The 25,005-nt window shown below is 43.5% G+C and overlaps 1 protein-coding gene and 1 long non-coding RNA gene across 4 annotated transcripts in view; both read right to left on the bottom strand.

Moving 5' to 3' along the window:
* LYRM4 (LYR motif containing 4) overlaps positions 1-25,005 on the bottom strand; it is a 209,650-nt gene that overhangs the window by 141,025 nt on the left and 43,620 nt on the right. The window lies entirely within an intron of this gene.
* Positions 9,879-13,647, bottom strand: LOC141083185 (uncharacterized). The gene is made up of 2 exons (XR_012230666.1): positions 11,019-13,647; positions 9,879-10,812 (listed from the first exon to the last, which is right to left on the bottom strand). It is a non-coding gene; the product is annotated as an uncharacterized lncRNA (long non-coding RNA).

The raw sequence follows: 25,005 nt of genomic DNA, 5'->3' as shown, positions 1-25,005 counted from the left end.
GTGATTATTGGCACTGTGTGCAAAGAGTGCCCGCACAAGTATACAGTAATTCAATATAAAAACATACCGTAATTAAAAAAAACAAAACAGGATTTATACACAGAGGTATAGGGCAGATTCAGAAAGGAAGGGGACCACAAAAATAAATATATATAATAGATGTAACAAAATGATAGTTGAAATACATAGACCTGGTAATCCATTTAATTTAACCATATATTTTTTATATATGTGGGGGAGGCAGTATTCCACTATAGAATATGTGCTTGTGCATCATGACACCTCTCCCATGGACTTTGTAATCTTTTGGATATTCTTGATGGATTTCAGTCACCTGGTGATGTCCTTCAGAGTTGCCATGTTTCTGACTTGACCCCATTGTGGCTGAAAGATGAGGACGCTGCTGCGGGACAACATGGTGACTACAGGCAAGGTCAGACGGGTCCCTCTCCCAGTATAAAAGTTATAATACAAGATAATATGATCTACAAAAGGTTGTATAGGGAGAGGGAATGTGGATAGCAGCAAGGGTTACCTGATGCTAATCTGATAGTGGTCCCCGGTTCAAGTGCGGCGCACACCTCGATGCGCATTTCGGAGAGGAGTCCTTCATCAGGGATGTCACGATTTACAAGCACATATCCTATAGTGGAATACTGCTACCTCCACATATATAAAAAAAATATATGGTTACATTAAATAGATTACCAGGTCTATGTATTTCAGCTATCATTTTGTTATTTTGTTACATCTATTACAGTGGGGCAAAAAAGTATTTAGTCAGTCAGCAATAGTGCAAGTTCCACCACTTAAAAAGATGAGAGGCGTCTGTAATTTACATCATAGGTAGACCTCAACTATGGGAGACAAACTGAGAAAAAAAAATCCAGAAAATCACATTGTTTGTTTTTTCTTTCATTTTATTTGCATATTATGGTGGAAAATAAGTATTTGGTCAGAAACAAGCAATCAAGATTTCTGGCTCTCACAGACCTGTAACTTCTTCTTTAAGAGTCTCCTCTTTCCTCCACTCATTACCTGTAGTAATGGCACCTGTTTAAACTTGTTATCAGTATAAAAAGACACCTGTGCACACCCTCAAACAGTCTGATTCCAAACTCCACTATGGTGAAGACCAAAGAGCTGTCAAAGGACACCAGAAACAAAATTGTAGCCCTGCACCAGGCTGGGAAGACTGAATCTGCAATAGCCAACCAGCTTGGAGTGAAGAAATCAACTGTGGGAGCAATAATTAGAAAATGGAAGACATACAAGACCACTGATAATCTCCCTCGATCTGGTGCTCCATGCAAAATCCCACCCCGTGGGGTCAGAATGATCACAAGAACGGTGAGCAAAAATCCCAGAACCACGCGGGGGGACCTAGTGAATGAACTGCAGAGAGCTGGGACCAATGTAACAAGGCCTACCATAAGTAACACACTATGCCACCATGGACTCAGATCCTGCAGTGCCAGACGTGTCCCACTGCTTAAGCCTGTACATGTCCGGGCCCGTCTGAAGTTTGCTAGAGAGCATTTGGATGATCCAGAGGAGTTTTGGGAGAATTTCCTATGGTCTGATGAAACCAAACTGGAACTGTTTGGTAGAAACACAACTTGTCGTGTTTGGAGGAAAAAGAATACTGAGTTGCATCCATCAAACACCATACCTACTGTAAAGCATGGTGGTGGAAACATCATGCTTTGGGGCTGTTTCTCTGCAAAGGGGCCAGGACGACTGATCCGGGTACATGAAAGAATGAATGGGGCCATGTATCGTGAGATTTTGAGTGCAATCCTCCTTCCATCAGCAAGGGCATTGAATATGAAACGTGGCTGGGTCTTTCAACATGACAATGATCCAAAGCACACCGCCAGGGCAACGAAGGAGTGGCTTCGTAAGAAGCATTTCAAGGTCCCGGAGTGGCCTAGCCAGTCTCCAGATCTCAACCCTATAGAAAACCTTTGGAGGGAGTTGAAAGTCCGTGTTGCCAAGCAAAAAGCCAAAAACATCACTGCTCTAGAGGAGATCTGCATGGAGGAATGGGCCAACATACCAACAACAGTGTGTGGCAACCTTGTGAAGACTTACAGAAAACGTTTGACCTCTGTCATTGCCAACAAAGGATATATCACAAAGTATTGAGATGAAATTTTGTTTCTGACCAAATACTTATTTTCCACCATAATATGCAAATAAAATGAAAAAAAAACAGACAATGTGATTTTCTGGATTTTTTTTTCTCAGTTTGTCTCCCATAGTTGAGGTCTACCTATGATGTAAATTACAGACGCCTCTCATCTTTTTAAGTGGTGGAACTTGCACTATTGCTGACTGACTAAATACTTTTTTGCCCCACTGTACATTTATTTTTGTGGTCCCCCTCCTTTCTGAATCTGCCCTATACCTGTGTATAATACCTGTTTTTTTATTACGTTTTATATTGAATTACTGTTTACTTGTGCGGGCACTCTTTGCACACTGTGCTAATAATTACCACCCACTGCTAAATAAAGGTGTCTTATGTCACAATTTTCAGTCCCATATCCATTCTACTTGATCCATGTTCAGCGTGCTCTTTTGGTTTCTCATGTATCTCGAATGGTCTGCCATTCAAGTTTCTAGGATGTACACTTATAAGTATAAGTATATACTGTTATGTACACACTCCGTTAACCCTATATTAGTTGTTACGCTCAGTTTTCGTTTGTTCTATGTCTGGAGAAGGCTCTGCATTTTTTTCCACGCGGTTTTGCTGCGGTCTACAAACCGCAGCATGTCAATTGTTTGGGCGGTTTCCACAGTGGTTTCACACCTTTAACATAGTAGAGGTGTGAAACCACAGGCTAAACAGCAGGAAAAACGCAGGTCACTTTACCTGCGGTTTTACCTGCGGATCCGCGCGGAAAAACCAGCTGCTGAATCTGCAACGTGTGCACATACCCTCAAATTCCGGAGCGTTTCAGAAAAAATTACACCTGGCTGAAACCAGGCTTTAATTCATGATGATCGTGGTTTGGGCAACATGAAAAGACTGACAGGTTCCCTTTAACGGCTCCTATGAGCTGTAAGGAACAGGAAAGGAAGAATCAGAAGGGGAAAGGAGAGGAGACACTGCACATATTAAATATTTTCCATTATAACATTATTGATAGGTTTTTAAACATTTTTTTTACTCCTAAATTATTCAGTTGAGAAGCCAAAGGTGTCAGTTATTTTATTTAATTATAAATTATTAATAAAAGATATTTTTTTCATCAAACTAAAACAATCTCCTGCAAGCGTATAACACTGCCCAAGAAGCGTTACACTGTGACAAATAATAGTAACTAACGCACTTTATTCCATTTGATGTTGCATTGGTATAAAACAGAATTGCCAATAGTATCCAACAACAGCTAAAATAAAACTTAGAAAAAGCCTAAAGGAAACAGAAAAAAAAAAAAATCCCATTTTGTGACCGGTTTACTTTGCCTAATGACGGTTAATCCCGTGTGTTGATATTGCATAAAAGAAAATGATTTTTGCCATTTATTTTCAAAAAGGGGATTAATGACAGATGTGCCCATTAGATGGAGCTAAGCAGCTTCCAGGATGTCTTCTGTGGGATCATTGACATTTTCCAGACACGGCTCATGCATAATACATATCCAGTCCCAGGGAGCACGCTGGCTGTGGTGTGCCACCCTGCTGCCATGCACCAGCAGATGGTGTGTGCTTTTAATTAGGGCCCGTTCACCTAGAATGTGACTTGGGTGTGTATTGTTAATAGAATTTATTAAATATGGAAGTGCACTCATTAAACAGCTGGCACCTTAGGATGAGTTTTATTGTTCCCGGTAAAGATGAAATGTTTAGCTTTCAATACAGAAAGGATAAAGGGTATCGTGTTTCTGTTATGTTCAATGAGGAAGGAAAATAATTATGGCTGATATTGAGAATTATCATTATCTTGGCGCCATCACGTATCCAAAGACATAACCTTCTCCTCTAATGAAACTCTGTTTATCACTTTGCTGAGCTGCCAAAATGGTCAGAATATTCGTGTCCTATAAAACACACATCTCCAGTGATACAACACTTCCCTGAAATCAGCAGTTTAGAATAACCCCGCTCATCTTCTTTATGGTTCATCAGAAATCATCAAGCCTTCACTGTTTTTTTTTTATCCTTTCTTTTTTAGGATTTTGGCAGTTTCTCCGATAAACAACATATTGGGAAACTCATGCACCAGGAGCGCTCGAGACAAAGAAAATGGAAGGACAGCTTCTCGGTTCTATTGTAATAGTTGGGAGTAGAGTTTCGTCCGAAACCCGACCCCATTGCAAGTCAATGGGAAATAAAAGTCGGCATTGAGCGGATGACATTCATCCACTCAATGCTGACCTTTACTTCCCATTGACTTGCATTGGGGTCGGGTTTCGGACGAAACTCCGACTTTTTTTTCCCTAGTCGGACCAGTTTCAGCCGACTCAAATTTTGTTTCATTCGGGTTTCACGAAACCCGATCCGACAAAAGTCGCTCAACTCTAGTTGGGAACATCGCAGCTTTAGAAGGTGGATTTACGTTTGCTTTAACTTTTTTCTTCAAAGGAAAACTAAAGTGAAAAATGAAGCAACTTTGAATACACTTGTATATAAAAATAATCTACCATTTCCGGTTTATAGCTCCAATGTAGACCTTTGTACTTTGTGTGACTAAGGGTGCTTGGACACCAGAAACGCGTTGATAGCGCAATGCTCTGTAACTATCTATGCTGATGTGTTATCCTCTATTTAAGAATGTTTTAAATGAATAAAGAATCTATTTTTTTCACTTTATCATTGAGCTGGACAATCTAATCATTGAGACCTTTGTGTCTCCATTGCTACAGACTAGACTCAAACCCTATATATCACCCAGTAGTCTTTCCAGGTTTGTGAAGGAAGTCTGCAGTCATTCTATGTCACTGCAGACTTTTGAATCATTACATCGCGCACAGCATGCACTACCAGCATTCCCTGGTGTTGGCAGCGGGTGGTCATGTGACCTCAAGTGTACAAAATGCATACTTCCGGCCACAGTCCGACTAGAAGTACACGGCCTTGCTCAATACAAGTGATGGCCGCACATGTCTAATGGGAATGTGTCTGAAAGTACGGATATCACATACTTGTGGTCACATGAATGCCCGTTCTCTGGGCCGGCATCAGTGAATTCTGACAGTGTGTGGCTCATGTGCTATGACTATTCAAAATCGTCAAAAACCCGAACAAAACCTTTAAGTTCCGTCTACACACGAAGATCTTTGGCACCAAATGATCAGCTACTTGATTGCGGCCATTTAATAGCCTCTTCAGATAGGACGACCTGGCTTTAGATGCACACTAGACTGCCATACAAATAGACTGCCATTATTCTCGGCAGTACAAGTCATATTTACACAGGGAAAGTGCTGCTGATAATGATGATCCTTTATGCAACACTAGATCATTTCACATAATGAACAAGTGAAATGCTCACTCATTGGATGATCAACAGACTTCATAGACTGCATGATTTTCATGAATGAACATATCTAGGAACTCTTGTTCACAATAATCTTGCAGTGTAAAGAGACCCCAACTTCCTTCCATCTTGCTCATTTATAATTTGGAGGGGTCGGACAAAAGGGATTATAACTTCAGAATCAGACTATACAGTTTGATTGTTGTCTGTTACCATGTAGACCCATTGGCATACAAAGACGCTGTACAGATAAAGCAGTTGGCAATGGTTATTCCCATTTCTAAGGCTGGTTTCACATTAGCGTTTTTTATCGCAGCAGATTGGGCGTACCCTATCGCATGCGCCCCTATGTTTAACATGGTGGTCACATGGTGTAGCGCTTGCTATCGTGTGCATGCGCTTTTTCCAGGTGTGCGCCTAGATGCGCTAGACGCAACATGTCGCATTTTTTGTTCCGTACAACCTTGTTAAAAAAAAATGCATTCGATCGTGTGCGCACGGAATGCGCCAAAATAACACATTACAGTCTATGGGATCGCAGGCGTGCGCATGCATTTTTGATCGCATGCGATTTTAGAGTAAACATGTCTAGACAATGGTTTAAACCACCTCCTACACAAAGAAACATTGTTTAGGGGGTAGTGAAGATAAAAGAAGGTGTTGTACTGGCAGACCACTACTCTACAGACAGCCTGGAAGAGACAATAGCGTCCTGTCATGAAATTTGGAGAGAAGCAGCCACTTCAATAATGTCAGTATTCTAAACCTAATGTCTGCCTGTCCTTTTTTAAATTTATTATGTACTAATGTCTCTTTTTTTATTGCAGCATGTCTTCTGGGGAGGAATATAGACCGGACCGTGGTGAACTGGCCCAAGCAGAGCATGAAGTGTGTACCATCCTGCCCTACAGTTTGGATAAGTATTCACTGTCACATCTACACATGTACCAAATTAATTTTTGTTCTTTTTCAGACCTCATCGGCCACGGTTTCTGAGGATGAACAGCAGGAGCAGCCAGTCCCAAGTGCCAGCCGGGAGACAGCCTGTAAGTATAGACTGACTGTGATTGTCCTTTTTTTTTTCCCCTGCCTTTTTTTCTTGCCTGTGTTTCATCTTCAATCTTGCTTCTTTTCTTATATTTTTCTATCTTTTTCATTTCCAAATCTTTCCAAGATTATATATTTTTTTTTTTCCTAGGCTCCATAACGGGACGAAGACATGGCCCTAGACAACGACGCCCTAATCAACCTAGTCCAGGAGCGAGTCCCGTTATGAGACAGCCGTGATCTGCAGCACGTAGACCATGTGGTGACCCGGCGGCTCTGGAATGAGGTGGCCACAGCACTGATGGATGACTGGGACAACGCCTCTCCCCGGGTCCGAAAGGATTTTCGTAAGTATTTCAATGTTGTGTGATGCGGCAGTGACCTTGGCCTGTATCACACAAGTGTGTGTGATGCTAGCGATGTTCTAGCATCACACACATTTGTGTTATCCGGGCCAACAGTGCATTGTCTAATTTGTTTTGCTGTGTGATGCGGCAGTGTATTTGTCCATGCTCACACAAGTGTGTGTGATGCTAGCGATGTTCTAGCATCACACACATTTGTGTTATCCTGGCCAACGGTGCATTGTCTAATTTTTTTTAATTTATTTTTTCCACAGTGTATTATATTGTTTATATTGTTTTTTACTCTGTGCTTTTCTATTCCACTGGAGTTGGCGCTTTAACTATTGTATATGCATGATAGTAATGTTTTTCTTTTCACAGCACCTGGAGCAGCACCCTGCAACCTGTCCCTTGAGCGGTCCTTCATCGAACGACCAGGAAGCTGGTATGTCAGGTCTTCCCCTGTCCCAGGTCTCTGCCATTGGTTTTGGGGGCACTTCCCGCCAGCGGCAGAAGGCCTCGGACAGGAATGTCATGCCCGAGTTCCTTCACTTGAGCTCGGTCTTTCAGAATGGCCTCAAGGCGCTGTCAGACAGAGTGGAAAGCGGTTTTACCCTCATGGAAAACCGCCTCCAGGTTGTCAACCATCGCCTTGACCGTCTGGAAGCCGATCTCAACAGACCAGCGCACCATTTTTTCCACCAAATTCAACAGGCCATGGCAGAACGCCTTAGTCCAGATCTCAGCTGACTGTGATGCAGGCCTGCAACACTGCTTTCATGCAGGCTATGCAGCAGAGTCAGTACATGCAGCAGTCAGTGGTGTCATTTCCAACTGTGCCACCATTGACTTGCTTACCCTCGCTACCGACTTCTGCTGCATACCACTGCACGGCCACCTGCAAGCCAAGCTAGACACCACCCCAAGGCCTAGTGCTGCTGGACAATCCACCGCCACCACCATGGCAAGAGCTGCTCCTGTCTGGACCACCACCGCCACCACCACGCCTGCTTAGAGCACTGCCGCCACCACCAATCCTCCTGGTTGGAGCACCGCCACCACTCCTCCTGCTTTGAGCACCACCACCGCTCCTCCGCCATGGAGTACCACCACCGCCCCTCCTGCATGGAGCACCACCACCGCTACTCCTGCATGTAGCACCACCACCACTACTCCTGCATGTAGCACCGCCACCGCTACTCCTGCATGGACCAGCACCGCCACCGCCGAGCTTCAGCAGCAGCAGAGGGGTGACCCCCATTCCATTTTTGTGGAAATCTAGCCAAGGTCAACCAGCTCCAGGCGGTTACCCAGGTCAAGGCGGTCACATAGTGCCAGGGGGTCCAGGCAGGACACACCGGGACACAGGAGACACAAAAAAACCCAAAAACTTTGTCTGTCCTTCCCCCTTCTCCTCACACTGCGTCTCATCCTGCCTCCTGTTCCATCCCTGAGCTCCCTTCCCCCACTACTTTTGTTGCCCCTTCCCCTACAACCCCTTCCTCCCCTTTAAGCCGTTCCTCGTCTCTCCACACCCCCAACTTGCCACCATCTTCCCCCAAACGTCGTTCCCAATATAAAATGTTTTATTTTGTAAATAAATGTTAAATTCTGGTTTACCATAATACTGTTTGATTAATGTCTTACGCTGCCAACACACACTGCGCCGCACACTTTGTGTTTTTGCCACCACATAGCTCCACTACTGACACATGTTGCTTGTGTCAGTCCTGGAGATATGTGTAGTCATAAACACAAATATATGACTTGTATTTTCACCACCAGTCTGTTCAGTCTGCTAATACTGCACAGACTGAATAGAGGATGGTGTTGCGTGCAAGGCATATCTATTGTTACCTTGACAGGTATCATAAAGAGTGAATTGAGGATGGTGTGTTTTACCATCATCATTTCACTCTTTGTGACACAAGGCCAGGGGATTCTAGATACACCTTGTAATTAACCACCTCATCTATTCAGTGTGTTGTGAATAAACTGAAGAGATAATGGAGAAAATACACGTCATATCTACAATACCCTGGCCTTGTATGATAACTATTTATCACACCTGGCCAGGTGACTATACCTAAAGGGGGTTTTACATATAGCGATATCGCTAGCGATATTGCTATAACGTCACCGATTTTGTGATGTTATAGCGATATCGCTATGTGTGATACTTACCTCCGACCGGCTCCCCCGCTGTCTATCGCTGATCACGCGAGAATGTCCGGCTCCATTTCTCGTCTGGTGCCGACGAGCGACGCGTGGAGGCGGGCGGGAGGACGTCAGGATCGCAGTGTGTGAAAGGTATCGTGCGCTGCGTCGCTGCTGCATCGCTGTGAGGTCTGCCTGTGTGACAGCTCACTAGCAATCATTTAGCGATGCACCAGCGATCCTGACTGGGTCGGATCGCTGGTGCATCGCTAAATGTAAAGGGGCCTTTAGAGTTGTCATCTGCAGCGTCGCTTCAGTCTGAATTATCTATTGCACGCAGACTGGAGAGATGCTGGAGTTTAACTCATATGTGTATTCACCTGCCCAGGTGTGATAACGTTCTGAAGTTTGAATGCGTTTTTGGGGTGTCCTCACTTCAGCATGACACCAGGCCTGGGGATTGTAGAAGTTGTATAAACTTTACCTTCTCTCCAGTATGCGTTCATACTGAAGCCACATTGGATATCACACAACTAATATTTATACTCACATGATCAGGTGTCAAAGAGTGAAGGATGCTATTGCATCCCAAAATCACTATTTGTAACATCAGGTCAGGTGATACAAATATTAGTTGTATTATCTCCACGTCGCTGCAAATTGAACACAAACTAGAGAGATGATAAAGGTCATACAAATTGTGTGTATGTATAGACACCTGGTCAGGAGTAGTAGTAAATTCATGATGCAGAAAACACAGCATCCTGAATTCACTGGTACACCTGGGCAGGTGATTATTGTATTGGAGTGTATAAAAAAAAAAAAAAGAGTGCACTCGGTACAGGTATCAAAACAGGATTTTTTATTCACATACACACAAGAAGACAATTTTACTCCATTTGATCTTGCCATTCCACATGTCCTACATCAGAGAAAGTAGGCTGCAAATTGGTCTCTCATTTGGCCAACTTCAACTGATGACCTGAGAGGGTGCTGAGTGAATTCAGGCAATGGGTTTGCAGCTTGTTCATCTAGTTCAAAGTTAGGGTGCTCTTTAGCCATCACAAAATTGTGTAGAACCACACACGCCTTCACCACCTCATCCAGTTTCCCGTTTAAGATTAATGGCTGTGCCGAGAATCCGCCATCTTGAGACAAGAATCCCAAAAGCACACTCTAAAGTTCTTTGGGCCCTGGTCAGTCTGTAATTAAATATTTTTTTTAGTGTGGTCCAAGTCCCGGCTGGAGTAGGGTTTCAGCAGGTTTTGGCACATTTGGAAGGCCTCATCCCCAACCATTACAAATGGCTGTGGCGGACCTTCGGTGTGGGGAAGAGGCCGTGGCATGGGGAAATTAAAATGGTTGCCATACAACCTACAGCCCATGTCCGAGTTCTTAAAAGCCTGTGAGTCATTCCACTGGCCAAATGCCCCAATGTCCACTGCAACCAACAGACAGTCTTCATCCGCAATGGCCATGAGTACTGTAGAAAAGTACTTTTTGTAGTTATAGTACTCCGATCCACTTCTTTTGGGTTTTATTATCCGGATGTGTTTTCCATTCACAGCTACCAAACAGTTGGGGAAATTGCAGACTGTCCAGAATTTTTCAGCAATATCAATCCACTTATCCACGATGGGCAGGGGCATAAATTAAGGACAGAGAACGTCCCACAAAGCTCGGCAGGTGTCCGCAACTATTCCCGACAAGGTGGAGATTCCAAACCGGTACTGGAAGTGAAGTGAAGATAGGGTCTCTCCAGTAGCCAGGAATCTGCCAAACAGAGAAAGAACAAAAATTAAGATTTATGTCTAGGGTTTTTTAAAACACTGAAGTGAAAAAATATTAGTACATGGCATAACAATAATTCTGCAGTCTTTGGTTTACTACATGGCAGAACAATAATTCTGCATGCTTTGGAACAGTACATGGCAGAGCAAAAACAATTATGCAGGCATTGGTTTCTAAATATTATGTACCGTAATGTGACCAGGAGCCGCTCCTCAGGAGGAATCGCACGATGGAGCTGTGTGTCCTGTCTCCGGACGGCTCCTTGAACATGAGAAAGCAAATCCATGAAGCTTTCTTGGGACATCCCTGGGTATAGTCACTAAATTTCGCCGGGTTTCCCTGTAGCTCACTGTAGAGGGTGTGGTACGCTCCACGGCTCTCCCGGACTCCAATAATCGGATGTCTCCAAAAACGCCCTGCTGCCGTCTTCGCTGTCTCTCTCTCCCTTTGTTGCTGGCAAGCAAATGCAAAAGCCTGAGACAGCGCGATGTCCAGATCCAAGTTGAAGCGAAAACTCTTCCAGCGCAGATCCATGATGACAAAGAAAAAAGCAACAAAATCTGAAGAATTCAGCTGTAAACAGGGTATATATAAAGCATTCCCATGACACACACCCACCGATGTCCCATTGGTGGAGTCTGTTTCAAGAAATTTTCAAGGATTTTCCATCTGTGAAATGTGACACCTAGTGAACGCATGCGTCTAAAAAACGCAAAAACTCATGAAAACGCATACAAACGCTGGGTTTTTTGTCATCATGTGCACGCTGATCCGTCTAAAAATAGCTGCGTTAACATGCGTTTGCAAGCGGTTTTTACTGTGTTTCAAGTGCGCACGTAACGCTGCGCAAAAGGCGCAAATGTGAAACTAGCCTAGCATGGCTAGGACCTGCATCTACCTCAATAACGAGAGTATCAGGCTACGTGCCCACGAATAGGATACAGCAGCATATATTTGCTGCGTCTAAAACGCTGCATTCTAATCACGCTGTTAAATCTGCATGTGTTCAGGGAACCATCTAATGACTAGCTATGAGGAAAAGTACAACGCGGAGACAGCGTACTGGACATGCTTTATTGATCAACATGGTGTCAGCTAAGCACCTTATGTGTGTTACATGCATTACTAGTATTTATTTTCTTACTGCAGGGCATTTATTTATTGTTTTTACTCCAAGTTTTGCATATGGAAAAAGCCCAGCTCCGGAGCCCACTCAACATGCGATCACCCCCCACAGTCATGTGCATATACCTGATTTTATGTTAAGAGGGTAAAGGGAACAAAATTTGCTTTTCTGGACTTGAATAATGGCTGGAGCCCTGGTCAGACTCTACATCGATCAATCAAGTAGAGGGAGAGGAGTTGGGGAGCACTCAGTACATAGAACAAGAAGGTAGTTCCTAAGGCTATGTTCACGTTTTTGCTGCGTTTTTTTAATGCAAATTTTAAGCTGCGTTTTACAGTACCGGCAAAGAAATCTCATACACACAGATTGTTTTTTTCTGACTGATTTGGAAAACTACTGTGTTTTTGGAAACTGCAGCATGTCACTTTAAGCATTTTTGCAGCATTTTATCACCAATAGAAAGCAATGAGTAAGTGCAAACACAAACCAAAAAGTGCAGGTTTTAGGTTTTGCTGTGTTTTTACATAGTAACATAGTTATTAAGGTTGAAGGGAGACTTTAAGTCCATCTAGTTAAACCCATATCCTATCCTAACTTGCCCTAACATGTTGATCCAGAGGAAGGCAAAAAAAACCCCATGTAGCAACAGTAAGCTTCACATTGGGGAAAAAAATTCCTTCCCGACTCCACATACGGCAATCAGACTAGCTCCATGGATCAACGCAATATTAAGGAGACTAGTGTATATACCCTGTAATATTATACTTTTCAAGAAAGACATCCAGTCCCTTCTTAAATTTTAGTAGTGAATCACTCATTACAACATCATATGGCAGAGAGTTCCATAGTCTCACTGCTCTTACAGTAAAGAATCCGCGTCTGTGAGTATGCTTAAACCTTCTTTCCTCCAGACGTAGAGGATGCCCCCTTGTCCCCGTCACAGGTCTAAGAGTAAAAAGATCATTAGAAAGGTCTTTGTATTTGTTTTGGTGCAAAAACTCTAAGGAAGTCACATCATGATTTTTTGAGGGGGCACTAAACTTTATCAGCATGCACAAGAGACAATAAAAATGCATCAAAAACTGATTTTTGTAAGCAGCTTCTTTAGGGCGGGTGACCACGATCCGGAAGTAGCAGTGCTGTTGACGTAGTGTATGTTCGCTGCGACCAAAGCGCTGCCATCTATTGAACGCAGGGGAATCTGCATGTGATCACTGAACCGTGCGGATTCACTGCATCCAGTACATTCTATTGATGTAATTTCTGTTGTGGAGACTACCATCACTGCAAGTGAAATTGACATGCTGTGGTCTGGAAAGACGAGCCACATGTCCGTCTCCGTGGGTGATCCACAGGTCACTATGCACACATAGTGGACATGGGATTTCTTGAAATCCACAGCAGTTCCTGATCATGGGAACATAACCTTATTGCCAAGAGAGCAGGTTTTCACCTGCAGAAAAAAAATGTAGCTAAAATGCAACATGTGAAAAATACCGTTAGATCTGCCTGCAATGCACTTTCAAAAGTCATGCTGCCACTTACACATACCATATATACTCGTGTATAAGACGAGATTTTCAGCCCATTTTTTGGGCTGAAAGTCCCCCTCTCGGCTTATACACGAGTCATATACCGGGGGGTCGGCGGGGGAGGGGGATCGGGGGTGTCAGAGATCATACTCGCCCCCTCCTGGCTCTTCTCTGCAGCCCCCCTGCTTGTTCCATGGTCTCAGCTCCCCTGCTCTTCCTGCTTCAGCGGTCACGTGGTACCGCTCATTAAACTCATGAATATGCGCATAGTTATGAGTTTAATGAGCAGTACCACGTGACCGCTGAAGCAGGAAGAGCAGCGGCGCTGAGAACATGGAACAAGCAGGGGGGCTGCAGAGAGGAGCGCCAGGAGGGGGTGCGTATGAACGGGGGGGAGCCATATTCACCTGTCCCGGTTCCAGAGCCGGCAACGCTGATGAGCAGCGGGCAGCAAGAGGTGAGTATACAGGGTTTTTTTTGTCTTTTTTTGAAACGGTGGCAGCACCAGTAACATGATGGGGCCACTCACTGTCCTCATTATCTGGGGCCACTCACTGTGCAGCATTATCTGGGGCCACTCACTGTGCAGCATTATCTGGGGCCACTCACTGTGCATCCTAGGCTTATACGCAAGTTAATAAGTTTTCCCAGATTGTTACAAAATTAGGGGGGTCGGCTTATACACGAGTATATACGGTACATTTACAGTATGAAGACATCCTATTCTGTTCATCAGAACTTTAGAAAAACTGCTAACAGGATCTCTTTAACCCCTTCCTGCCATCCGACGTACTATCCCGTCCACGGTACCCAGGCCCGTATGACCGGGGACGGGATAGTACGTCGGCGCGATCAGTGGCACCCACGTGGTGAGCGCCGCTGATCGCGGCCGGGTGTCAGCTGATTATCACAGCTGACACCCGGCACAATGTGTCAGGGGCGGTCACGGACCGCCCCCGACACGTTAACCCCTTGCACACCGCGATCAAACACGATCGCGGTGTACTGGGGGTTAAAGGGAAGCATCGGCAGGGAGGGGGCTCCCTCCGTGCTTCCCTGAGCCCCCCACGGCAGCGCAATGTGCAGCGCTGCTGCGGGGGACTCCCTTCCTCCAGGCCCCCGAATCCAAGATGGCGACGGGGGCCTTCGGGGGCCTGCGGAAGCTGGCTTCCTCAGTGCCTGCAAAGCGCAGGCATGAGGAAGCCTTCTGCAGTGCCTGTGTCAGATCGCTGATCTGTCACAGTGATCTGTGGTGTGACAGATCAGCGATCTGTCACAGGACAGTGATGTCCCACCTGGGACTATTTAATAATGTAAAAAAATAATTAAAAAAAAAAATCGCCAAATAAATTAGAAAAAAAAAAAATATTCCCCCAATAAATCCATTTTTTGGAAATAATAAAAAAAAACAACAATAAAAGTACACATATTAGGTATCGCCGTGTCCGTAACGACCCGCCCTATAAAACTGTCCCATTAGTTAACCCCTTTAGCGAACCCCTTAAAAAATAAAAATAAAAAACGAAGCAAAAAATAATGATTTATTATCATACCGCCAAACAAAAAGTGTAATAACGCGCGATCAAAAAGACGCATATAAATAGCCATGGTACCGCTGAAAACGTCATCTTGTCCCGCAAAAAACGAGCTTCCACACAGCATAATCAGCGAAAAAATAAAAAAGTTATAGCTCGCTGAATAAAGCGATGCAAAAATAATTATTTTTTATATAAAGTAGTTTTCATTGCATAAAACCGACAAAAACATAAAAAACGACCTAAATGAGGTATCGCTGTAACCGTACTGACCCGAAGAATAAAACCGCTTTATCAATTTTACCGCACGCGGAACGGTGTAAACGCACCCCCCCCAAAAGAAATTCATGAAACGCTGGTTTTTGTTCATTCTGCGTCCCAAAAATCGGAATAAAAAGCGATCAAAAAATTTCACGTGCCCGAAAATGGTACCAATAAAAACGTCAACTTGTCCCGCAAAAAATAAGACCTCACATGACTCGGTGGGTCAAAATACGGAAAAATTATAGCTCTCAATATGTGGTGATGCAAAAACTATTTTTACAATAAAAAGCGTCTTTTAGCGTGCGACAGCCGCCAAACATAAAAACCGCGATAAATAGTAAATCAAACCCCCCGTTATCACCCCCTTAGTTAGGGAAAAATAATAAAATTAAAAAAATGTATTTTTTTCCATTTTTCCATTAGGGTTAGGGCTAGGGGTGTGTTGGGGTAGGGTTAGGGTTAGGGTAGGGTTAGGGCTAGGGTTAGGGTTAGGGGCGTGTTGGGGGTTCGGGTTGGAGTTAGAATTGGGGGTTTCCACTGTTTGGGCACATCAGGGGCTTTCCAAATGCAACATGGCGTCTGATCTCAATTCCAGCCAATTCTGAGTTGAAAAAGTCAAATGGTGCTCCTTCCCTTCCAAGCTCTGCTATGCGCCCAAACAGTGTTTTACCCCCACATGTAGGGTATCAGCCTACTCAGGACAAATTGCAAAACAATTTTTGGGGTCCAATTTCTCCTGTTACCCTTAGGAAAATAAAAAATTGGGGGCAAAAATATCATTTTTGTGGAAAAAAATGATTTTTTTATTTTCACGTCCGAGTGTTATAAACTTCTGTGAAGCACTTGGGGGTTCAAAGTGCTCACCACACATCTAGATAAGTTCCGTGGGGGGTCTAGTGTCCAAAATGGGGTCACTTGTGGGGAGTTTCAATAGTTTAGGTACATCAGGGGCTCTCCAAACGCACATGACACCAGAAGACCATTCCATCAAAGTCTGCATTCCAAAACGTCACTGCTTCCCTTCCGAGCCCCGACGTGTGTCCATACAGTAGTTTTCTCCCACATATGGGGTGTCAGCGTACTCAGGACAAATTGGACAACAACTTTTGGGGTCCAATTTCTCCTGGTACCCTTGGGAAAACATAAAAATGGTGACTAAAAGATCATGTTTGTGAAAAAATACGAATTTTTTTATTTTCACGCCCGGGCGTTGTAAACTTCTGTGAAGCACTGGGGGGTTCAAAGTGCTCACCACACATCTAGATAAGTTCCTTGGGGGGTCTAGTATACAAAATGGTGTCATTTGTGGGGGGTTTCCACTGTTTAGGTACATTAGGGGCTCTCCAAAGGCAACATGACACCCGCAGACCATTCCATCAATGTCTGCATTCCAAAACGTCACTACTTCCCTTCCGAGCCCCGACGTGTGCCCATACAGTAGTTTTCTCCCACATATGGGGTATCAGCATACTCAGGACAAATTGGACAACAACTTTTGGGGTCCAATTTCTCCTGGTACCCTTGGGAAAACATAAAAATGGTGACTAAAAGATCATGTTTGTGGAAAAAATACGAATTTTTTTATTTTCACGCCCGGGCGTTGTAAACTTCTGTGAAGCACTGGGGGGTTCAAAGTGCTCACCACACATCTAGATAAGTTCCTTGGGGGGTATAGTATACAAAATGGTGTCATTTGTGGGGGGTTTCCACTGTTTAGGTACATTAGGGGCTCTCCAAAGGCAACATGACACCCGCAGACCATTCCATCAAAGTCTGCATTCCAAAACGTCACTACTTCCCTTCCGAGCCCCGACGTGTGCCCATACAGTAGTTTTCTCCCACATATGGGGTATCAGCATACTCAGGACAAATTGGACAACAACTTTTGGGGTCCAATTTCTCCTGGTACCCTTGGGAAAATAAAAAAATGGTGATTAAAAGATCATGTTTGTGGAAAAAATACGAATTTTTTATTTTCACGCCCGGATGTTATAAACTTCTGTGAAGCACTGGGGGGGTCAAAGTGCTCACCACACATCTAGATAAGTTCCTTAGGGGGTCTAGTTTCCAAAATGGTGTCATTTGTGTGGGGTTCCACTGTTTTGGTACATCAGGAGTTTTCCAAACGTGACATGGTGTCCGATCTCAATTCCAGCCCAAAACGTCAAATGGCGCTGCTTCCCTTCCGAGCTCTGCCATGCGCCCAAATAGTGGTTTACCCCCACATGTGGGGTATCAGCGTACTCAGGACAAATTGCACAATAACTTTTAGGGTCCTGTTACCCTTGGGAAAATAAAAATTGGGGTGAAAAGATCATTTTTGTGGAAAAAATATGATTTTTTAATTGTACCGCTGTAGGTTATAAACTTCTGTAAAGCCCTTGTGGGTTCAAAGTTCTCACCACATATCTAGATAAGTTCCTTGAGGGGTCTAGTTTCCAAAATGGGGTCACTTGTAGGGGGTTTCCACTGTTTAGGTACATCAGGGACTCTCCAAACGTGACATAGCGTCCAATCTGAATTCCAGCCAATTTTGCATTGAAAAAGTCAAACGGCGCTCCTTCCATTCTGAGCTCTGCCATGCGCCGAAACAGTCGTCCCCCCCCACATATCAGGTATCTGCGTACTCAGGACAAATTGCACAATAACTTTTGCAGTTCAATTTCTCCTGTTACCCTTGGTAAAATAAAAAAAATTGAACCTGAAGTATTTTTTTTATGAAAAAAAGTTAGATGTTCATTTTTTTTTTAAATATTCAAAAAAATTCCTGTGACGCACCTAAAGGGTTAATAAACTTCTTGAATGTGGTTTTGAGCACCTTAAGGGGTGCAGTTTTTAGAATGGTGTCACTTTTGGGTATTTTCTATCATATAGACCCCTCAAAGTGGCTTCAAATGTGATGTGGTCCTAAAAATAAAATGGTGTTGTAAAAATGAGAAATCGCTGGTCAACTTTTAACCCTTATAACTTCCTAACAAAAAAAAATTTTGGTTCCAAAATTGTGCTGATGTAAAGTAAACATGTGGGAAATGTTAGTTATCAAGTTTTTTGTGTGCCGTATCTCTGTGATTTAAGGGCATAAAAATTCAAAGTTGGAAAATCGCGAAATTTTCAAAATTTTCGCCAAATTTCCGTTTTTCTCACAACTAAACGCAAGTTATTTGAATGAAATTTTACCACTAACATGAAGTACAATATGTCACGAGAAAACAATGTCAGAATCACCGGGATCCATGGAAGCGTTCCAGAGTTATGACCTCATAAAGGTACAGTGGTCAGAATTGTAAAAATTGGCCCGGTCATGAACGTGCAAACCACCCTTGGGGGTGAAGGGGTTAAACCCAATGGAGTTTTCTCATTTTAGACACTTACAGTGGGGCAAAAAAGTATTTAGTCAGTCAGCAATAGTGCAAGTTCCACCACTTAAAAAGATGAGGCGTCTGTAATTTACATCATAGGTAGACCTCAACTATGGGAGACAAACTGAGAAAAAAAAATCCAGAAAATCACATTGTCTGTTTTTTTTTCATTTTATTTGCATATTATGGTGGAAAATAAGTATTTGGTCAGAAACAAGCAATCAAGATTTCTGGCTCTCACAGACCTGTAACTTCTTCTTTAAGAGTCTCCTCTTTCCTCCACTCATTACCTGTAGTAATGGCACCTGTTTAAACTTGTTATCAGTATAAAAAGACACCTGTGCACACCCTCAAACAGTCTGACTCCAAACTCCACTATGGTGAAGACCAAAGAGCTGTCAAAGGACACCAGAAACAAAATTGTAGCCCTGCACCAGGCTGGGAAGACTGAATCTGCAATAGCCAACCAGCTTGGAGTGAAGAAATCAACTGTGGGAGCAATAATTAGAAAATGGAAGACATACAAGACCACTGATAATCTCCCTCGATCTGGTGCTCCACGCAAAATCCCACCCCGTGGGGTCAGAATGATCACAAGAACGGTGAGCAAAAATCCCAGAACCACGCGGGGGGACCTAGTGAATGAACTGCAGAGAGCTGGGACCAATGTAACAAGGCCTACCATAAGTAACACACTACGCCACCATGGACTCAGATCCTGCAGTGCCAGACGTGTCCCACTGCTTAAGCCTGTACATGTCCGGGCCCGTCTGAAGTTTGCTAGAGAGCATTTGGATGATCCAGAGGAGTTTTGGGAGAATGTCCTATGGTCTGATGAAACCAAACTGGAACTGTTTGGTAGAAACACAACTTGTCGTGTTTGGAGGAAAAAGAATACTGAGTTGCATCCATCAAACACCATACCTACTGTAAAGCATGGTGGTGGAAACATCATGCTTTGGGGCTGTTTCTCTGCAAAGGGGCCAGGACGACTGATCCGGGTACATGAAAGAATGAATGGGGCCATGTATCGTGAGATTTTGAGTGCAAACCTCCTTCCATCAGCAAGGGCATTGAAGATGAAACGTGGCTGGGTCTTTCAACATGACAATGATCCAAAGCACACCGCCAGGGCAACGAAGGAGTGGCTTCGTAAGAAGCATTTCAAGGTCCTGGAGTGGCCTAGCCAGTCTCCAGATCTCAACCCTATAGAAAACCTTTGGAGGGAGTTGAAAGTCCGTGTTGCCAAGCGAAAAGCCAAAAACATCACTGCTCTAGAGGAGATCTGCATGGAGGAATGGGCCAACATACCAACAACAGTGTGTGGCAACCTTGTGAAGACTTACAGAAAACGTTTGACCTCTGTAATTGCCAACAAAGGATATATCACAAAGTATTGAGATGAAATTTTGTTTCTGACCAAATACTTATTTTCCACCATAATATGCAAATAAAATGAAAAAAAAAAAACAGACAATGTGATTTTCTGGATTTTTTTTTCTCAGTTTGTCTCCCATAGTTGAGGTCTACCTATGATGTAAATTACAGACGCCTCTCATCTTTTTAAGTGGTGGAACTTGCACTATTGCTGACTGACTAAATACTTTTTTTCCCCACTGTATGGTACAACCTCTAAGACTTAGGCCGGGTGCACACGATCCGGAAGTAGCAGCGCTTTGGAAACAGCATATGTTTGTTGCGTCCAAAGCGCTACCATCTATTGAACGCAGGTGATTTCGCATGTTGTCACTGAACCGGGTGAATTCACAGCATCCAACACATTAAATTGATGCAATTTTTCTTGCAGAGACTCGCATCTCCACAAGATAAATAGACATGCTGCGGTTTGGAGAGGTGCGCCGCATGTCAGTCTCCATGGGTGATCTGAGGGCGTCTGTGGACGCAGAGTGGACATGGGATGTCTTGAAATCCCATCCACTATGCTCTAACATCTGGATGCTGCGGGTTTGACGCTGCATAAATACACCGTCAAACCCGCAGCAAGTCCCCTTACACTTATCTCCTGGATAAGTTTCTGCCATCCCGTTTTGTCTTATAAGCAGCCTCTGGTGTAGAATGAATGGAGAGGGGGCCACATGATGAGAGTGAATGACAGCAGAGAATGATTACTGTTTTGTGTGATAATCTCAGGGTTAAATATTTTAGATTACTGCTGCACTATACTGATGTGGGGGCAAGTAACAGTCTGAAACATTTCCTCACACTAGCAACAGTATAATCCATGGCAGTGGCCATTCCAATTCTTTTTTTATTCATAAATATCAGGTGCATGGGAGAAGTAGTATTCCTAAACGACCTATGGCTGTTTCGCATGTACACGCGCTTTTTCAAGGTCTCCTGGTAACTTGAGAAAGCATGTGCAAATACAGTTAGGTCCATATATATTTGGACAGAGACATTTTTCGAATTTTGGTTCTAGACATTACCACAATGAATTTTAAACAAAACAATTCAAATGCAGTTGAAGTTCAGACTTTCAGCTTTCATTTGAGGGTATCCACATTAAAATTGGATGAAGGGTTTAGGAGTTTCAGCTCCTTAACAAGTGCCACCCTGTTTTTAAAGGGACCAAAAGTAATTAGACAGATTAAATAATTGTAAATAAAATGTTCATTTCTAGTACTTGGTTGAAAACCCTTTGTTGGCAATGACTGCCTGAAGTCTTGAACTCCTGGACATCACCAGACGCTGTGTTTCCTCCTTTTTGATGCTCTGCCAGGCCTTCACTGCGGTGGTTTTCAGTTGCTGTTTGTTTGTGGGCCTTTCTGTCTGAAGTTTAGTCTTTAACAAATGAAATGCATGCTCAATTGGGATGAGCTCAGGTGACTGACTTGGCCTTTCAAGAATATTCCACTTCTTTGCGTTAATAAACTCCTGGGTTGTTTTTTTCTTTAAATTCGTTTATTAACCATAGGCAGTTATATAATACACACATCCAGTACAAGATGTTGAGTTTGATATAAAATGGATATAAGTTCAGACAACATAAAAAAACATTTAGTATAATATATGCATCAATTGTGTGTAAATAAAGCAAACATTACATCAACTGAATCACAGTAGTATTGTATTATACCAGTGATAAAACCTGCCTAGCTTCTAAACTCTACCTACATCTACCAAACTAAACTAAACTATTCCGAAGCCTACATCTATATAATGAGTAGTTTACTGTGCGACATCTCCGCTCTGCAAAGTGAGGTGAGAGGAATTCCAACTCTCCCAGATCTTCTCGAATTTACCTGGGCACCCTCTATTCTGATACAGTGTACGTTCATATGGGATAATCGAATTTACCAGATTGATCCAGGACCCAAGAGAAGGAGGCGAACCCCCCATCCACCGTAATGCTAGTATCTTCCGTGCCATGAACAGTGTCTCCCGTAAAAAAAATCCCAACATAATGACCCCATGCTTCCTCATCCCACGCTCCAAAAAGACAGATCAATGGCTCAAGGGGAACTGGGGTTTGTACCAAGGATGTTAATAATGATGTCACCCCTCTCCAGTATTGCGCAACAACAGGACAGCACCAGATCATATGGATAAAATCTGCACCTATTGAATGACTTCTCAAACATTCCGATGACGGGTATCGGCCCATCTTAAAGAGTCGAACTGGAGTCAAATATGACTGATTAATAAAATATAACTGTATCATCCTGTTGTTGGCAGACAGATACCCATATTGGTGACTCCAGGATTTCTTCCCATTCTTCATCCTGCGCATCTGGGATGAGCCCCTCCCATTTCTTCTTAACGGAATCCAAGGCACCTTCTGTCCCCACTGACAACATGTATGTATATAGAGAGGAGATGAGACCATGAGGGCCCTGTGACTTGAGAATCCCTATCGGGGTAGAGACCAAATGGCATTATCTATACCTATACACCTCATGTGCGATTAAAAAGCTGATCTTAACTGTAAATAACGGAAAAACTGGGATCTCGGAACACCGCGATTAACCTGTAATTGCTCAAAGGATACCAATGTTCCATGATCATATAGCTCACCTATCGTAGAGACACTATACTGAACCCAGAACTCAGTGGAAGGATGTTCGAGTAATACAGGGAGATAGTCATTATTCCATAAAGGCATTTCAGCTACAACATCCCCGAATCCAACCAGTCCCTTAATTTGTCTCCATATCGAACGCGCCAGACGGAGCAGAGGCAGAAGCTTCGGGACATTCACTTTCCTTATTTCCAAAAAACCCAGTGGGCAGCTGATCCCTGCAGCATGAAGTAGATGACTCTCAGAATTTGGGAGATGACCTCCAGGCATCCATGTAGTTATGGCCTTGGCCTGTCCAGCTAAGTAATATAAAAAGAAATTGGGTAACGCCCCTCCTCCCTTCTTGGGCCTTTGTAGAGTGGTTAGTTTAAGTTTAGGCCTGGCTTTCCCCCAAATAAAGGATGTGTTTTGGGTATTTAAATTAGCGAAAAAAGGACTTGGGTACCACCACCGCACTATGCTGAAGAGTGTAACTAAGTTTAGGGAGTAATATCATTTTAATTAGATTGATACGTCCAGCTACAGACAGTGGAAGTTTACCCCAAATCACAAATTTACCTTTGACCGTCTCCAGCAATGGTTGTATATTGAGCTGCAGATCAAATTTACTACCTTGAGAAATATGAACACCCAAATACTTAAAACTGGATACAATGGGCAGTGAGGAGAGAGTCTCAAGTCGTGGCATCGGAGCATGGGAGAGAGGCATCAAAGCAGATTTCTCCCAATTTATGTATAGGCCAGAATATTAACTGATTTTATCTATGGTAGTGATCACTCTTGTCAGGGTCTCTTCCACTTTGTCCATAAATATCACCATATTGTCAGCATATAGGCCTATGGTATCCGTCCGGCCCGCTATTTCTATACCAGCAATATTGGGGGAAGATCTTATACGGATTGCCAGCGCCTCAATATCAAGAGCAAACAGGGCCGGGGAAAGGGGACACCCCTGTCGAGTTCCCCTGTACAGTGAAAATGATTCATATATGGAGTTATTTACGATGACCCGAGCCTTGGGCTTCATGTATAAAATATTAACCCATTTTTGAAATCTATCACCAAATCCATACCGCTGCAAACATGCACGAAGAAAAGACCATTCTAGCGAGTCAAAGGCCTTGGCCGCATCCAGCGATGCCAATGCCCATTCATTATCCGGTACCAGAGAGCTATATTGGACCACTGATTGGACACGTCTGATGTTTATGGAGGTGCTCTTCCCAGGCATAAATCCTGTCTGATCAGGGTGTACAAGATCTACTATAACCGAATTCACTCTTTTGGCCAAAATTTTTGTAAAAATTTTATAATCCATATTTACTAGTGATATAGGCCTGTAAGATCCACAATCTAATGGGTCCTTCCCCTCCTTTTTAAGAACTATTATACTGGCCTCATAAAAGGACTCAGGCATGCATCCCCCCCTCCCAGATCCTACGAAACACTGACAACAAAAGTGGTGCCAATATATCCTGATATTTCCTATATAACTCCACAGGAAATCCATCCGGCCCAGGGGCCTTCCCAGAGGCCATGTCTTTTATGGCATCCTCCACCTCCTCCAAAGTAAACTCACCATCCATAAAGGCCCGTTGGAAAGGACTCAGGACAGGGAACTCCACATCTAACAAATAATCTAGACACTCCGGGACACCCATATCGGTCCTAGAATTGTATAGTGAGCCATAATAGTCATAAAAGCACCTCAGTATCTCCTCGGTTGAGGAAACCAAAGTACCTCCCGATTCACGAATCTGCAGGATAGTGTTAGTTGCATTATGCTGTCGTACTAAGTAGGCCAGAAATTTACTTGCCTGATTCCCCATTTCAAAATAAGATTGCCGGGCAAAAAATTATTTTACGTTTTGTCTTGGTGTCTGTGTATTGAGTACAGCGTCGGACTGGAACACCTTGGGCCCACCAGAGAAAATCATTCTTGGGGCCCACTATGTAGCTGCATAGAGTTAAATACCAGACCACCAATTATGCGGTAAAACACGCTAATATCCGGGTATAAGGTTGTACATGTCTTAATTATGTAGCAGGAGTTGGGGTAGCCCCCTCATAGAATATAAAGCAGCCCCCTCACATAGTATAATGCAGCCATCTCATAGAATATAAGGCAGCCATCTCACAGAATATAATACTGCCCCCCTCATAGGGTATAATACTGCCCCCCTCATAGGGAATAATGCACCCCCTCATAGGGTATAATACTGCCCCCCTCATAGGGTATAATACTGCCCCCCTCATAGGGTATAATACTGCCCCCCTCATAGGGTATAATGCACCCCCTCATAGGGAATAATGCACCCCC

This window comes from Dendrobates tinctorius, unplaced genomic scaffold, assembly GCF_039654945.1.
Source record: "Dendrobates tinctorius isolate UK_male_01 unplaced genomic scaffold, ASM3965494v1 ptg000004l, whole genome shotgun sequence".
In the NCBI taxonomy this organism is placed as follows: domain Eukaryota; kingdom Metazoa; phylum Chordata; class Amphibia; order Anura; family Dendrobatidae; genus Dendrobates; species Dendrobates tinctorius.
The sequence above is the reverse complement of the archived record's forward strand: the minus strand, read 5'-3'. Positions and strand labels throughout refer to the sequence as shown.